The sequence below is a fragment of the Megalops cyprinoides genome, chromosome 1 (assembly GCF_013368585.1).
Source record: "Megalops cyprinoides isolate fMegCyp1 chromosome 1, fMegCyp1.pri, whole genome shotgun sequence".
NCBI lineage: Eukaryota > Metazoa > Chordata > Actinopteri > Elopiformes > Megalopidae > Megalops > Megalops cyprinoides.
In genome coordinates, this window is record NC_050583.1 from 60,790,260 (window position 1) to 60,804,665 (window position 14,406).

Sequence of the window (14,406 nt, forward strand, 5' to 3'; positions counted from 1 at the left end):
TCATGAAGGCAGTAACAGTTGGATGACTACATGGGATCCACTGGACACTAAGGAGACAACTGACCTTTGACCTTGCAGACAACCTCATCATCCTCTCACACTTCTCATGGTCAGAGCCAAGATCACATCACTTTTACAAATACTATGTACAATTCAAAAGGTCTACCTGCAAGAGTACATTAGCAAGTGGGACCCATGCTTTCAGAGCCAACCAGTCTGAATAACATAAAAAATCCTTAGAAAGAAATAGAACGGTATTGGCTATATATTGCATAAACACTCACAGACATTGACCTGAAACTGGCAGAAGAATGGTACAGAAAGGCTGCCAGGGAGATGTAGAGATGGTATCAGAAAGACAGTATAAACATAAACATACTTAATCTCTCAACATATGTGAGGAATACTGTTGAGACACATGAAGTTTGAGTGAGAATATCTTCATCTGGATTGTAGTAATACTGTGATAACTCGATAATTTGAGGAAAGGGAGAAATAACATCCATCCTAATATGGATCAAAATTGGTGTAATTGTAGTGTTATAATATGTGAGATAGAATGGTAAACACAGAAGGTAATGCTTCTTCACAGGTTTCACACTGACCATTTTCAGAACCCCAGTATAATGAAACTGGATTGGCCATATGCTGCATACACACTGTTTGACAGGTTGTAATCCCCAAGAGGGAAGGGAAATGGGAAGGCCAAAGAAAGCCTGCCAGGGAAATTTACAGCCAGACACCAAACAGCCAGGATACACCTGGAAAGAGCTGGAAAAAATACCCCACAACCGGACATACTGGTGAGGAGATGTCATGGTCCTGTGCTCCACAAGGACTAACTGAACTGGACTGAAAACTGGCCAAATACTAAACAAATACTGACCCGGATTTGACAACAGCTATTCTACATTAACATAATGTGCTTCATGGAGTCCTTTTAAAGTTCTTTCATAACAAAAAAAATGTTGAAGGTGTGTTTGCACCAATGGAAAAATGCATGTACAAATATTTCTTAAACTGTATGAAATATACCTTTTATACATACAAAGTCTGAGTGAGGGGAAACATTTTTTATCTTATTTCCTACTATACATATATTTCCAGAAGCTCCCAGTGAAAAAATGGAACATTGGTGTAGATTGGATTTTGTTGTTGTTTATTAAAAAAAAAATCTTAAAGGTGTGAATAAATGTGACCCTTGTGTTCACTGGAATAGAATGTATTATTTGTGAACAGTGTGACTTTGCTCTGTACAACACAGGATTAAAGCGCTTAATTAAAAAAATGTTCAGGTAGAAAAAATTAGCCAGATTCACATTTTTATACGATTGCACACACATACTTATTATAGTAAAGGGGGTTTAGAGAGTGCAAAAGCAGACAGTCTGGCAAATCAGCAGAGTCCCAAAGTGATCAATGTCAACAAAGACCAGGCAGAACTCAGAACATGCTAAGACAAAGTCGTGGCTGAGCCCAGGGCAATTCTACCCTGATGGGACTACTGCACCCTTCATGAACTGATCTGTTACAGCTAGGAGCCAAATAAATGAGTGGAGTATAAAATAAGACACAGACATTGTAAAACAGAAAATGGGAGCTCAATATGCATACGACCAAGGTACTTGTGCGTGCAGACAGTAAAAGTAAAATCTACAAATGTACTGTACATGCCAAACATGAATATAGCTGATATTGTATACATGGATAGGAGAGAATATATATGTATGAAATGAAATCATGTCTGTAGACCAAGGAGACTCAAAGTTTGTCTCCAGAGCTACCTGGCTCCAGTGTCTGACAGACAGTTTTAAGTCTGTTGTCAACAGAAAGTATGAGGAGTGTTGATTGATCATGTAGTTTATGCCAAATACAAAACTATGCAAGTAAATTTAGCTATAATGATTGGACTGTGACTCGGAAAGGCCACCCTATCACAGCTGAGGAGCTCCCCAAGGCTAAATCTGTAACAGTCCAAACCAAAAAGAGTGTTCCCCACTCTTAGATTATGATTTAGATTACATTACCAGCATTTAGCAGAAACTCTTATCCAGGGGAACTTACATAGGTTACAAGTTCTACATGTTCTACATGTTACAAGTTCTACATGCATTTATACAGCTGGATATTTACCAAGGCAATTCTGCATCACGTTCTGCATTGCCCCAGCATACAACAGCAATGGCCCAGCTGGGAACCGAACCAGCAGCCTTTCAGTTACAAGCCCTGCTCCGTCCCTCTATGCTACCCCGATGCCCCTGAGTTATTGATTAATTTGGGGAATGTACAGTGCCCATCAAATTACTAATTCACTAGAAGATGGACCTCAGTCTTATATGACATACCATATTGATTCTCACCTGATCAGATCACCAGTGATGCTTTTTAATCTCTTGTCAGTCTCTCTTACCCCCATTCCCATCTGCAGAAAACCCTACATTACAACAATTGACCCTACTCCTTGTTTGAATTGGATGCTGCTGAATATAGTGCAAGATATTGAAATTGAGGACCAAATCCAATTCTTCACCACTCATACAACTATTATAGCATACTATATTTGCTGCTCTCTCAAGTCAAATACTTCATATATGTACAGACAAATCAGTTTTACATCTAATGCGTTCCTAAAATTACCTTTGCACACTCCTTGGTTCTATGCTATCAGTTCTGTGACTTGTTTGTCCCATCACCATTCTTGCATGCAGCTGAAAAGGAAGGCACACGGGCAATGTGTAAGTGTAATGACAAATATTTCATGTGTGACAATGCTTTAAAACGTCCGCATTGGAATGTGAAGGAAGACTGTTGGAGGAGGATTTACAAGAGGATTTACATTTCCATCATGTGCGAAAAGCTTGTGCAGGCTGGACCCCTGTGGTTCTCTGCCAACACCACAGGGCAAGAGGCATGGTGAAGCTGGGAAAAATGCCAGCGTCATTCATGGTAGACGTTTGTTCAGAGTGAGCAGCTTTCAGGCAGGCAAATTGCATAGCCATGGGCATACCAAAGAACTGTCTGCAAACAAGCTGTTGGATGTTTTGAATATTATGAAGTGACGTGAAGGTTATGGTCATTCCACTGAATGAGACACTGATTCTGAGATACTTCCATGGAACAGATTTCCAAACAGTCCCCCTCACGCAATGCCCTCTTTCCTTCAATGGTCTCGCCTGACAGAGGCATTTTCTTGCAGCCAGGTTAATAACAATAACAACAATAATAATGATAGTTTACATTTATTAAGTGCCTTTCAGCCTGTCATGGTCCTCAAAGGAATGCGTAGCACCCACCTGGGTGATGCACAGCAGCCATTTCCCACCAGAATACTCACCATACATCAGCTGAGGTGGAGAGGGAGGGAGTTATATAGCCAAATACGTTAGGGCACCAAGGCGCCTACAGCAACATCTGCTCGGTAAACTTCAGTAATCATCTACAAGTTGGATAACAATTGAATTAGTATGAGGAAAAGCAATATCCACTCTCAAGCCAAATAAACAATAATGCTTAAGAGCTCACCATGTCAGTGACCATCAAAACCTAAGTGTCAGGAACTCAGTAGTAGGATGATGCTCAGGTTGAATTGGCTGGAGAGCAAGAGACACCGTGCCACACAGTAACATTACCACTCAGTTTAATCCTTTCCATCTACCCTTTACCTTCCTTCTCCTTGTGCTGTTTCTCTGCTGGGGATCTGATTTGATTCCTAAAAATCTCCTTTTGCAGTTGTGTGGTTATTTAACATGAAGCACTCCATGCTCTGTCGTGAATGTAGTGATTATGGATTGTATTTAAATGATATCACATTACAAAAACTGATTATGATTTCTACATTAGCGCATAAATGGATATTATTCAATATTATTACATTGTTTTGATATTGTGTACACACCCCAAAGATACACTATATGTTATACTGCTGTCATAAAATATTGACATGAAGTCCACAACATAGGCATGTACTTGTTTTCAAACCTTGCATTCCAAGCTTCCACTTCCAGTAATGAATACTTATGATTCATAGTGTTATTCTCAGGAAGGTATTTCAAACCAACACACCCTCGGGTTACTGTGTGTGCCCATGTTGCACTCCTGGAATGGTGGTTGGATGACAAACACCTGTTGATAGCACTCGTAGACTGTTGCCAGTGTGTTCAGTACCTGGAGACTATAACGGTGCCAGTAACTATCTAGTCAGAGCTTGCTCTGCTCCAATATGCAAAGCAAATCCCCTTGTTAAAAAAAAAAGCTTTGATGCCAGAAAACAGTAGCCAGTAGACAGCACAGTTACTATTCTTGTTGTGAATGCTTACCAAAATTGGGTCATTCTGAAAAGAACATTCTGCCACACTCATGTTCTAAACTGAAAATTATTTGAAAAATCCATATTTCAAGGTTCCTGATGCTTTATTCTAAAAGCAGTTGTGATAAATATGAAATGCCGAGTAGGTGCAGAATAGAGACGTGACCCATAACAAAGAGGGAAAAGGTGTTGTGAAAGGTGGAGTGAAAACATGAGTGTTGTGTACAAAAGGGGAATTTCACCCTGGCGTATGAATCTTGGCTGCTCTCTTCCACCCACAGTCAGAGTTAAATACTAGATTGGTTCCTGCAATTAATGGTGAATGCGTAGGTGCAAGGTGTCCCATTTCTCTGGCCCTTAAGGCAAGAGCACACCAAGCTGTTTTTTACCAAGTAGTGCTAAATGTTTTTTTTTTTTCCAGATTGGTTGAGAATAGTACCTGACAGAACTGTCTGTCTGTTGGGTCCTTTTCAAACTTAGTACCCATTATAACCACTATATACCCACTTCTGCAAGCACATATTTGTAAGTTCAACATCCTGTAAGGCATTTGGATGTTCACCCATTGGCCAAGGAAGAACACCATTCATATTAGGCAGAGGTATATGAAAAAGGCATTTTAAAATGTATTGCTATTACTTACTGTTTATTTACTTGTCATATGTTTTTATCTATGGCAACGTAGGTGACGGTATGACTTGTAAGATTTGCATACCCTGAAAAACATGTGATTTTTTCCATTCTTGATAAAACAAATGTTCACAGAATCCTAGCATTCCATCTTGAAGAACATTACGAAGGCAGTGCTTGGCCAGCTCAGTTTCACTCCATAGCCTATGGGTAAACACACACACACACTTGAAAAATATTTTGACAAATGGCCGTGAATTACCCTGTGTACACAAGCAGAAATAAAGTGTGACTCACAGGTGGCATCATCCTTTGAAAGCAACAAAAAACATCTTTTTGTGTTATAGTCAATACCTCCACAGTGAATAATATCTCATGTTCTGGTTGAAAAATGTCTAGTGTAGGTAGTCTGATAAGGGGATTTATAAATCATAGAAGTAGTTGAACCATTTGAAATCCTGCAATACCACTGTGACTGCATGTAATGTTTATGAGACTGTAATGGTCCACCTCTGTTTTAACCTGCCACAGTCAGAGTTCTTCTGCTCATTCACATCCAGTGTATATTCCTTCTGCTCCAGCCTATCTGTATATATCCCATGGGTCTCATGAATATTATCTCAAGTCTGTAATCACCACAGTGATGGAACTTCAGTGCTCTTGTACCAATGGACACACCCCGGCCCTTAGGACACTAGTGCTTTGATACTAAACAGAGAAGGGTCCTGCATTTGCAACATGTGAATGTTGACCACATACATTCAAAAGCAGGTTAACTTTCACAACGTTTGCCACTGTTCACAGAGCATACAACCACTGTATTTGACAAGTATGAACAGTCAGAACCGTTTGTGTCAGTTTGGTATTTGTCTGGGGAAGACTTGTGTTGAATTCAGTGCTTCTAAAAAACACAAACATTTTCTTATTCTGTCCTTGGCAGCTGCGTAAGTCCTTACCTCACGCTATCCCACACCTCCTCTTAAACAGCCTTGGGAGATTTCGATCCCCTGGGTACACTGAGTCACACGGGACATGACAAAAAAAAAATCGCGATAAGGGAAAGTAACCTTTTCTGTGAGTTTTGCAACTGTGAGTAGCATGACTCATGATAACTTTTTAATATCTCCTTATACTATATGCCTGGGGATAACCTTACTTCAGCTGTAAATCCTACTTAGGACCGGTGGGCTGTCAAGGCTGAAGAATTAATGTCTGAACCTTTGCTCACAGGCATGTTGTGCCAGCCAGCAAGTCCTGTGTGATTCTCCCCTGCCTGATTAATGAAGGGAATCATTTTAATGTCAAGGACCAAGTGATGTGTTAACCAAATTGTGTGAACTTCAGAGTACAAATATATAAACTTTTTGAGAGATAGCAGGTCTTGCATGCCTAGTATTAGTATCAATTGCCGTCACTCTTCCAACACAACAAAACTAAATACGGACCCATACGGAAATCCCCTAGAATCTGAAGTCTTAGAGTGCTTGCCTATAAGGTTTATGTAATTAAATCATTAAACTATTTGCATCATTTCTGTAAAATTCCATGATTATTTACCATATTGTACATATGAATCAGACACCTAGTAAACGACCCATACTAAAAGCCCAACTAAATACTTATTCTCATGCAGACTGATAGCAGCTTTTTAAATGACAACTCACACAAACACACAGAGACATTCTTGGTTTGTGGGATTTGAATTCCTGACATTAAAAACGGCCTTCAGCAAAAATTCCTCCTGAGACATGATCAATACGATAAAAAAAAACTTTGATATGTATCTTTATTCGTGTTTCCTAAAAAAAACAGTACACAGTGAACAGTGAAAAATTTCATGCTAATATTAGACAAGATCTACAAAACCACAGTGTATATATTTCAGCTGCCACATTGTCCACATGTTAGGCAAGAGCTCACAAATCATCCAATCTACAAAAAATCTACAATCTACAATCTCCAATTTTTTTCTTTCCCAAATCCTGCTTGTACATTTGCACAAGGATAACTCCACATAAGGAGGCATAGAAAAAATGCAGTGATCCCAAAAGAGGAAAATGGACTGCAAAAAGTAATATTTAATTATGGAATTACATATACATATTAGGTACTATCTGTAGCATGGTTGTAGCCATGGTTGCCGTTCCAGCTGCATTGATTCCCAGCTGTTCCATATCTCATTTGACTATTGCATGATTCAAAGTGAGGAATGTGAGGCTGTACATTGTCTCCAGCATTGAGCCACTTTGATTGTATATGCGTGACTGACACTCAAATCAAAGAAACCACAGGTGAAGCATGGAAGTTAATGAAATGAATTTCTATGTGTACCGCTGAAAATAACACTGCTCTGGTGAAGCTAGAAGACATTAGCCATACTGACCTCCTTCAGCTGCTAACGTGGCTGGGTGAAGCTGGTAGGTGTGATTGGTACAGATTTCCTCCTCTCCGGTCACCTCTAATTTCTCCTCCAGTTGTCCAAAGACAAGGCCACATACAACAAGGGGAGACCATGTAACAATATACTAAATAAACAACAAGCTGATGTCATTTTTAGCTTTTACATGGCTGTTCTGATTAAACGCAAACCATCCCTTAACTTTCCAACTACACTATCCCACCAAATGTCAAGGGACGCAGAAAATTATGGAAAAAAAACGTCTATTCCAAGTAATTAATAGTGTGGTGATCACTAAAAATTGGGTGAAAAGAGGAAAAAAATGCAAAAAAAAATTTAAACATAGAGAACTTAACATATTTTGGCATCCCACAGACTTTTACTGACTCAGTTTCTCTGACTCTGACTACATTCTGTTTTACGTGGTTTTTAAGTGAAAATAGGTGCTTCAATACACTGCTACTATATCCGCATACCCAACTAATGCAGTATTAGTCTTTGAACAGCAGGGGTCAGTATTTTGCCTTTTACAGATCAATTCATGACTATTTAGTTGAGAGCACCAAACACTGAATTTCACAAATTATGGACTTCGAATTAAGGCTTTGATCAGGTCAATTGCATATATTCCTGTAATCCTAAATGTATGTTACCATGAAAATCTCATGAATCCATTGTTTTGGTGTCCTGACAGTCAAAATATAAAGGTTAATGTAATCACTGTCTGTTTTATAAATCAAGTTTCTCCATATTTTTGTTACTTGCTGGAGAGGTGGTTAGAATAAACTTAGCTGTGTTCCCTCTTTCATACTTTCTTTCTTCTTTCCAACACCAGCAACCAAAACCTTCAAATTTCATCAAATATCCTGTGTGGATAATCCTATAGTGGGACCAGCTGACTGAAAAAAACAAAAACTCATTAGTAAGTAGTATCAAAAATAATACGGCTGCTATTTGTTTGAGTCAATTCAAACAATTATGGTAAATATTACATTACATTACACTACATGCGTTTAGCAAACGCTCTTATCCAGAGCGACTTCCAGCACAATAGAATAAATTGTATCTATTCAAGTTAAATGAGAGACAGTGTCAGACCAGGCTAACAATACTCCCAAACCAGTGAGTGTGAGCATAACACCATTCAAGTCCTACTACAAGTTAACTTGAGCAATCTGGCTAGGCAAGAGAGGCAAAGTATACTATAATACATCAGTCACTAGTTCACGTAATCCAAAACACATCACAATACTACACGTAAAATACACATCAAATACTAGAGGTAGCTAGGTGTTTGGGGGGACTGAAGTGGAGCCAAGATGCAGTCTGAAGAGGTGGGTCTTCAGTCTGCATCCGAAGATGGCCAGTGATTCCGCTGTCCTAACCCCCACCCCTTCATTCCACCACTTAGGGACCAGCACAGACAGCAATCGTGTCTGAGAGAAGTGACTATGTCAGGACGGGACAGTCATTTGCGCCATAGTTGCAGTGTGTAGTGATCTTAATGGAACATAGGGACGATCATAGGTATGATGGAGCTGTCCCGTTCACTGTCCTGTATGTCAGCACCAAGGTTTTGAACTTGATGCAAGCGATGACAGAAATCTAATGAAGTGAGATGAAGAGGGGAGTAACTTTACTACATAAGAATACTCATCTTACCAAATACAACAAAAGAATACCCATCTCCTACTATGTCAAACACAGGGAAGGCCTGTAGTCAGAAAAAAGTTCCTGCCTGTTAAAAAATAAAATTTAAAATGCAATTCTGTTAACTTGAGAATGTCCACCAAACCCCTAGAATTAGGTACAAGGTTTGGTTGATATCTCACAACTCAAAAGCTGATCAGTCACCCACTAACTGATATTCTGAAGGAACTGCAATACAAATCTGTCCCTGTTAGTTTTTTGCAGCACACCCATTCAAAATTAAATGCAATGCTTTCCCTTCAGCTGGGTGTTGTATTAGATTCAGCTCTGTCACTGAAACAGTTAAAAAGGCCAACATTAGGCTGGACCCTATGGCCCACATTTGAGACTGCTTCTGTTGATTTGCCAGCAATGACCAAAATCCCACAGCAGTGAAACAAACTAGATTCATTCCAGATAGAGGTGGCTATGTCAGTCAGCATATCCTCGTTTCACCGCTCTCAGGCACTCCACAATGTTTCAGGGATCTACAAGTTGCCTGGATGGTGTCAGTGGAGTAGCTCCTACCCTCTGTAGAATGTCATGTAACTTGGAGTATGAAAAATAGATATTGGCTGTGTGCCGAGTGTATTGGAGGATTGAATTTCATTGTCTTATGTCAGTGGGCTTGTGAAATTGCAGAGGTTACTGCAGCGAGACAAGCCTTCTATAAAACTGTCGGTTCCAATGGGGCACTATGGGGGTGCTTAGGGGTGCATTGCATCCAGACGGACCTCAGTGCACCCCCAGTCGTCTCCTTATATCACAATGTCTACATAGCGTTTATGACTTTTTTTGTGCACCCCTCTGTATTTTCTCCTGGCGCTCAGCCTGCACCACACCATGGGACATTCTGTATAAACCATTTTTGCGGAAATTGCTGAAATCAACCCAAAAACAGATCAGCATAAAGCAGAATATTATGTAATCTGTCTGAAGACAATGATTTCTTTCTGTATCACATAGCACTCAATGATCCCAAATCCAGCACAATATAAAACCAACAGCTCCATCCTACCTGTGGACAGATTTGGACAAAACACAAACTAGCCTTCTTACCTCATGACCATAATTCAGATAAATTGATGACAGCTGACGTAAGATGCAGTGTAGTATGTATTCTGCAAATGATTTGCAACGCTTCCTTCAGCATCTTTGTATTCTAAAATCGTAATTACGAATACACATATGCCACAGGCTGTAAATATCAGACCACAATATAAACACATGAAAATAAATTAACAAAAACCAGAAATGGCCAGAAGTGAACCAGAAATGATTAACAGCGAACAATGTGCTACGATTGATGATCGTCAATCGATCGTCGGTTGATGAGAGTAGGAAACCCGTATCAGGTGTCTGCAATTTTACTGCTCTATAAGAGCACAATCCATTGCACCTGTTTGTACTGGTTCTCTTGCTTCCTTTTACAAAAGCAGTGGTTGGCTATCACCTGGACTTTTTGGTCGTTGACCATGACGCTGATCTGTATTTGCCTGTGTCTCTTGTTAGTCTGTTCACCGTTCTTTGTCGATGGGATTCAAAATTATGACGACTGGAAGAACAGGAAACTTTGGGAGATGCCTGCTGATTGGTACTCTATGGATGAGGCGCAATACGTGAAGCCCTATGCTTCGTACAAGAGTGGTGTAGGCATAATAATGCCTGGTAGCTCACTACCCGCAATGTCAACGATCAGCCCTACCGCACCCATTCGACAGCTACCGAAATCCTTGCGCGTTAAAGCTGACATGGTGCGTAAACATCTGTTTACGCCTGCAATAAAACATACGCAGGTTCCGTTAGAAGGCCAGGAGGTTCTGTTACCTAGCGTTGTTCCCGAGCCTGTCAGTGCGGGTCCTAAAACGGTAGAAGCGTTGTGCCACCTGGACAGGATGTATGTGAGAGTCAAAAAGGAAGTATTGAAATCTCCGGAACCGTGGAATGAAGTGTACTTCGGGACGTGCAAAGTCAACGAAGATGACGAAGAATACTATTATTTCCTCTATGATCTTAAAACATGTGGATTAAAGATCCAGGTACAATGGCACTTCTTGTCTGAGGTAGTTTTGCAAACGACGTGTTGCTGAGTTTATTCCTCCCGCCCCCCAGTCAGGACCCGATAGCATTGTGATGTCCAACATGCTTCGTTATACTCCTACGTCTACATGGGAAAATATCATAAGGACCCCATCCATGGCCGTGGAAGTTCTGTGCCGATACCATCGGTAAGTTGCTGCCTATTGAAAACCGTTTTATCTACGACCATTTTTTTTTCCAATTTTCTCATCTCTTTCAGATTTCACCATGTTTTCAAAGCTGGCTTGCGTCCTATTGTTACTGGACGCCCCTTCTTCCTCCGGCTTCAAACAAAGTCAAGTCCCTCAGTAGCCGCCCTGAATGGTATCCTCTTAATTGCTGTTTGGCAATGGCTGTGTCCAGTAATTTTAGAAATGATAGTAATTTGTGTTTTTATACAGATGATTGGAATCCACTCGCTCCTGGGGAATATTATGAGCTTGGTGACCTGATGTACTTTGAGGCTCGCTTTCCTGGTACTCCTGACGCGAGGGTTTTTGTCAATCACTGTTACATCACTCCCTCTAATGACCTGAACTCTGTGAACCGATTCACTGTGATCGAGAACTTTGGGTAATAAACATTCTGCTTTTATTTAATTAACTGTGGATCGTCACTGTTCTGAAAGTTAACCCACATGTCTCTGATCTAAGCTGCATGGTGGACAGTATGAACGTGAGCCTCTCCCAGTTCCACCGCTCTGTGGACCGGACCATCCTGAGGTTCACCATCCGCTCCTTCCACTTTAAGGACATGAGCAGTACACAGGTAAGTCTGAGCGCAACTCTGGGCATGTAAATGTTGAATGGATTTTGTAAAACTAGGTGTGTTCCAGGGCCTCCACATGCACTGCAAGGTTGTTACAGGAGCGAATGCGACTCCGAGCCAAAAGGCCTGCACCTTCAATAAAACGTCATCACAGTAAGAACCATATTGCTAAAGGGGGGGGGGGGGGGGGGGTGTGTATGCCTTGTCCATTTCTTACCATTATGTCCTTCAAGGTGGGAGGAACTGTACGACAGCCCTTCAGTTTGTTCCTGCTGTAGCTCAACATGCCCCGGCCCATCGGCCTGTGAGTATGCTAACTTGTGTGTGCGCGCGTGCAAACTCCCTTGCACCACCCCCAACCCCCCTTAACATACTTGCAATGACTGTTTGGCTGCAGCTGCAGGAACCGCTAAAATGGCCACCAGCCGGTCTTGGAAAATGGGGAGTGATCACGGCCCCAGCGGTGTGGAGACTCCTATTCAAGCACGTGCTGAAAAAGGGGAATGGATCCATGGAGTACCGACATGGGACTGGGATTTTTGAAGGCAGACTTGCAAACCTCTTTGGACCAGATACCAGCCCCCCCCCCCCACCCCACTAGATATTGTCACTGTTTTTAGGATCAGAAACAATAAAACTATTGATCAGTTCTGTGTGCCTACTGTTTTTGTTGGACCGCTACTTGCTGATGTACAGAAATTGTGGCAATGTGCACTTTCAAACAAAATTATGGCAGGATTTGACAACTTCAGCATGACTTTCATATCACCTGCTGGAAATGGAAAGCTGAGTACTGGCATCTAAGGCAATAGACAGCTGAAAATATTATTGTAGGCATGACCTCTTAACACTCATGCACCAGTTATGGTTATGACTAAGTGAAACTGGAGAAAGCAACGGACCGTCCCTGAAGGGATCTGGGGCTGCACTGGGTTTTGTTGAAGTGTTTGCATTCTCAAGACAACTTCAGTGTTAACCTATAATTGGTTTCCCAGTGCCTCAAAAATCCTCTGTTGTTCTTCTGTGGCTGCCGATTAAATATTCGCTGTGATTACAACTTTCTTTACACCAAATGCAAATTTGTATTTATGCACCAGGCCACTAGGGGGTGCTCAAATTTAAAAGCATGGTGTTTCTGACCTGAAGTCTCATTTACAAAATAAGCAACTGCCAAAGGGGTTTTGTTTAGTGTGTGACTAGGCAACTTTGACAATATAAACGGAGTCCCACTATAATTTGCAATCTACCTCCAATCTTAAAGATATAATTTCCCCTCCTCCACACACTGATTGGAATTTCAAATTCTAGTGTGATACAAGTGCAAAAACACAACATATTGTAAAGCACTCATACTTTATTTTGCACTTAAAGTCCAATGTTAAACTCTGGGAGCACAAATGATGAATGATATGTGTGTCTTGCTGTTATTTCTGCAACTCCTAAGCACCTGGTGACTTGCTAGAAGGCATTAAGAGGTGTAATGAGAGAGGTAAAGGGGGGGGGGGGGAGCTGTGATTTCACATTGGATTAATATCATGATTTAAAGCTATTGCTGGGTCCTGTGAAACATAATGTTATTGTAGCATAGATAATGAGGACACTCAAGGAATCTTCATACTGTGTGTTATTTCAAAGAAAACATAGACCCAACATAATTGCAATGTTTGTTAGGCAAAAGTCACCCCATCACTTCCCCCATGTCAGGTATATAGCATTTCACATGCAAATGAATACATGGATGTATAGTTTCACTTATTTATTGCGATCCTTTGACAAAGACAAATACATAAAGGGAGGGCAAAGGTAAATTCTGTCCCCTGCTCTGTGCCTGGTCAGCAACTCCTGCATTAAAGCATTTGGTGATGTTATTATTGTTCTGCTGTATTGAACCTTTTACTGTAGTTATGAGTACCTTCACTACAATCAGGTCAATATTACAGCATCTGTGTACAGAGGGAAAATGATTCCAACACATCTGAACTGCTCCTCCTTCCTTCCTTTTTTAAGAACAAGTCCCTTGAGAAATGGTTCTCTTTATTGTGGGAATTTGGTGCTAATGCATATTCAAAGAGGACTAAATTACAGAACTGTAGAGTGATGACATCACTTTACGCAAACAAGCCTAGAGTGTAGACACCATTTTGAGTGTTCAAGTATGCACATGGAATCTACTTTGAAGTGCCCTGGGTGTAAACACTGGTTCCTAGAAAGAGAAGCACACAATGAAGCACACTGTCCATGAGAGTCTTAAATACACAACACCTATCTGGTGGGATATAAAAATGCCCAGCTAACCAGGAAAAACTGGTATGTTACAGTAAACATGTTCACAACATAGAGGTAAAGCCAAAAGCTATGAAAGCAAATATGAGCTGTACATTAAGAAACCTAAACCTTTTATTTTGAAATGCTTCATATTCCATACAAGATTGCCGACAACGTTGCCAGCATCTTGCGTCCTATCAAATTTACTGCATAAAGTTAGGGTATTACAAGATCTTTCAGAGCAGTTCCCAAGCTACTAACTGTTTCAACT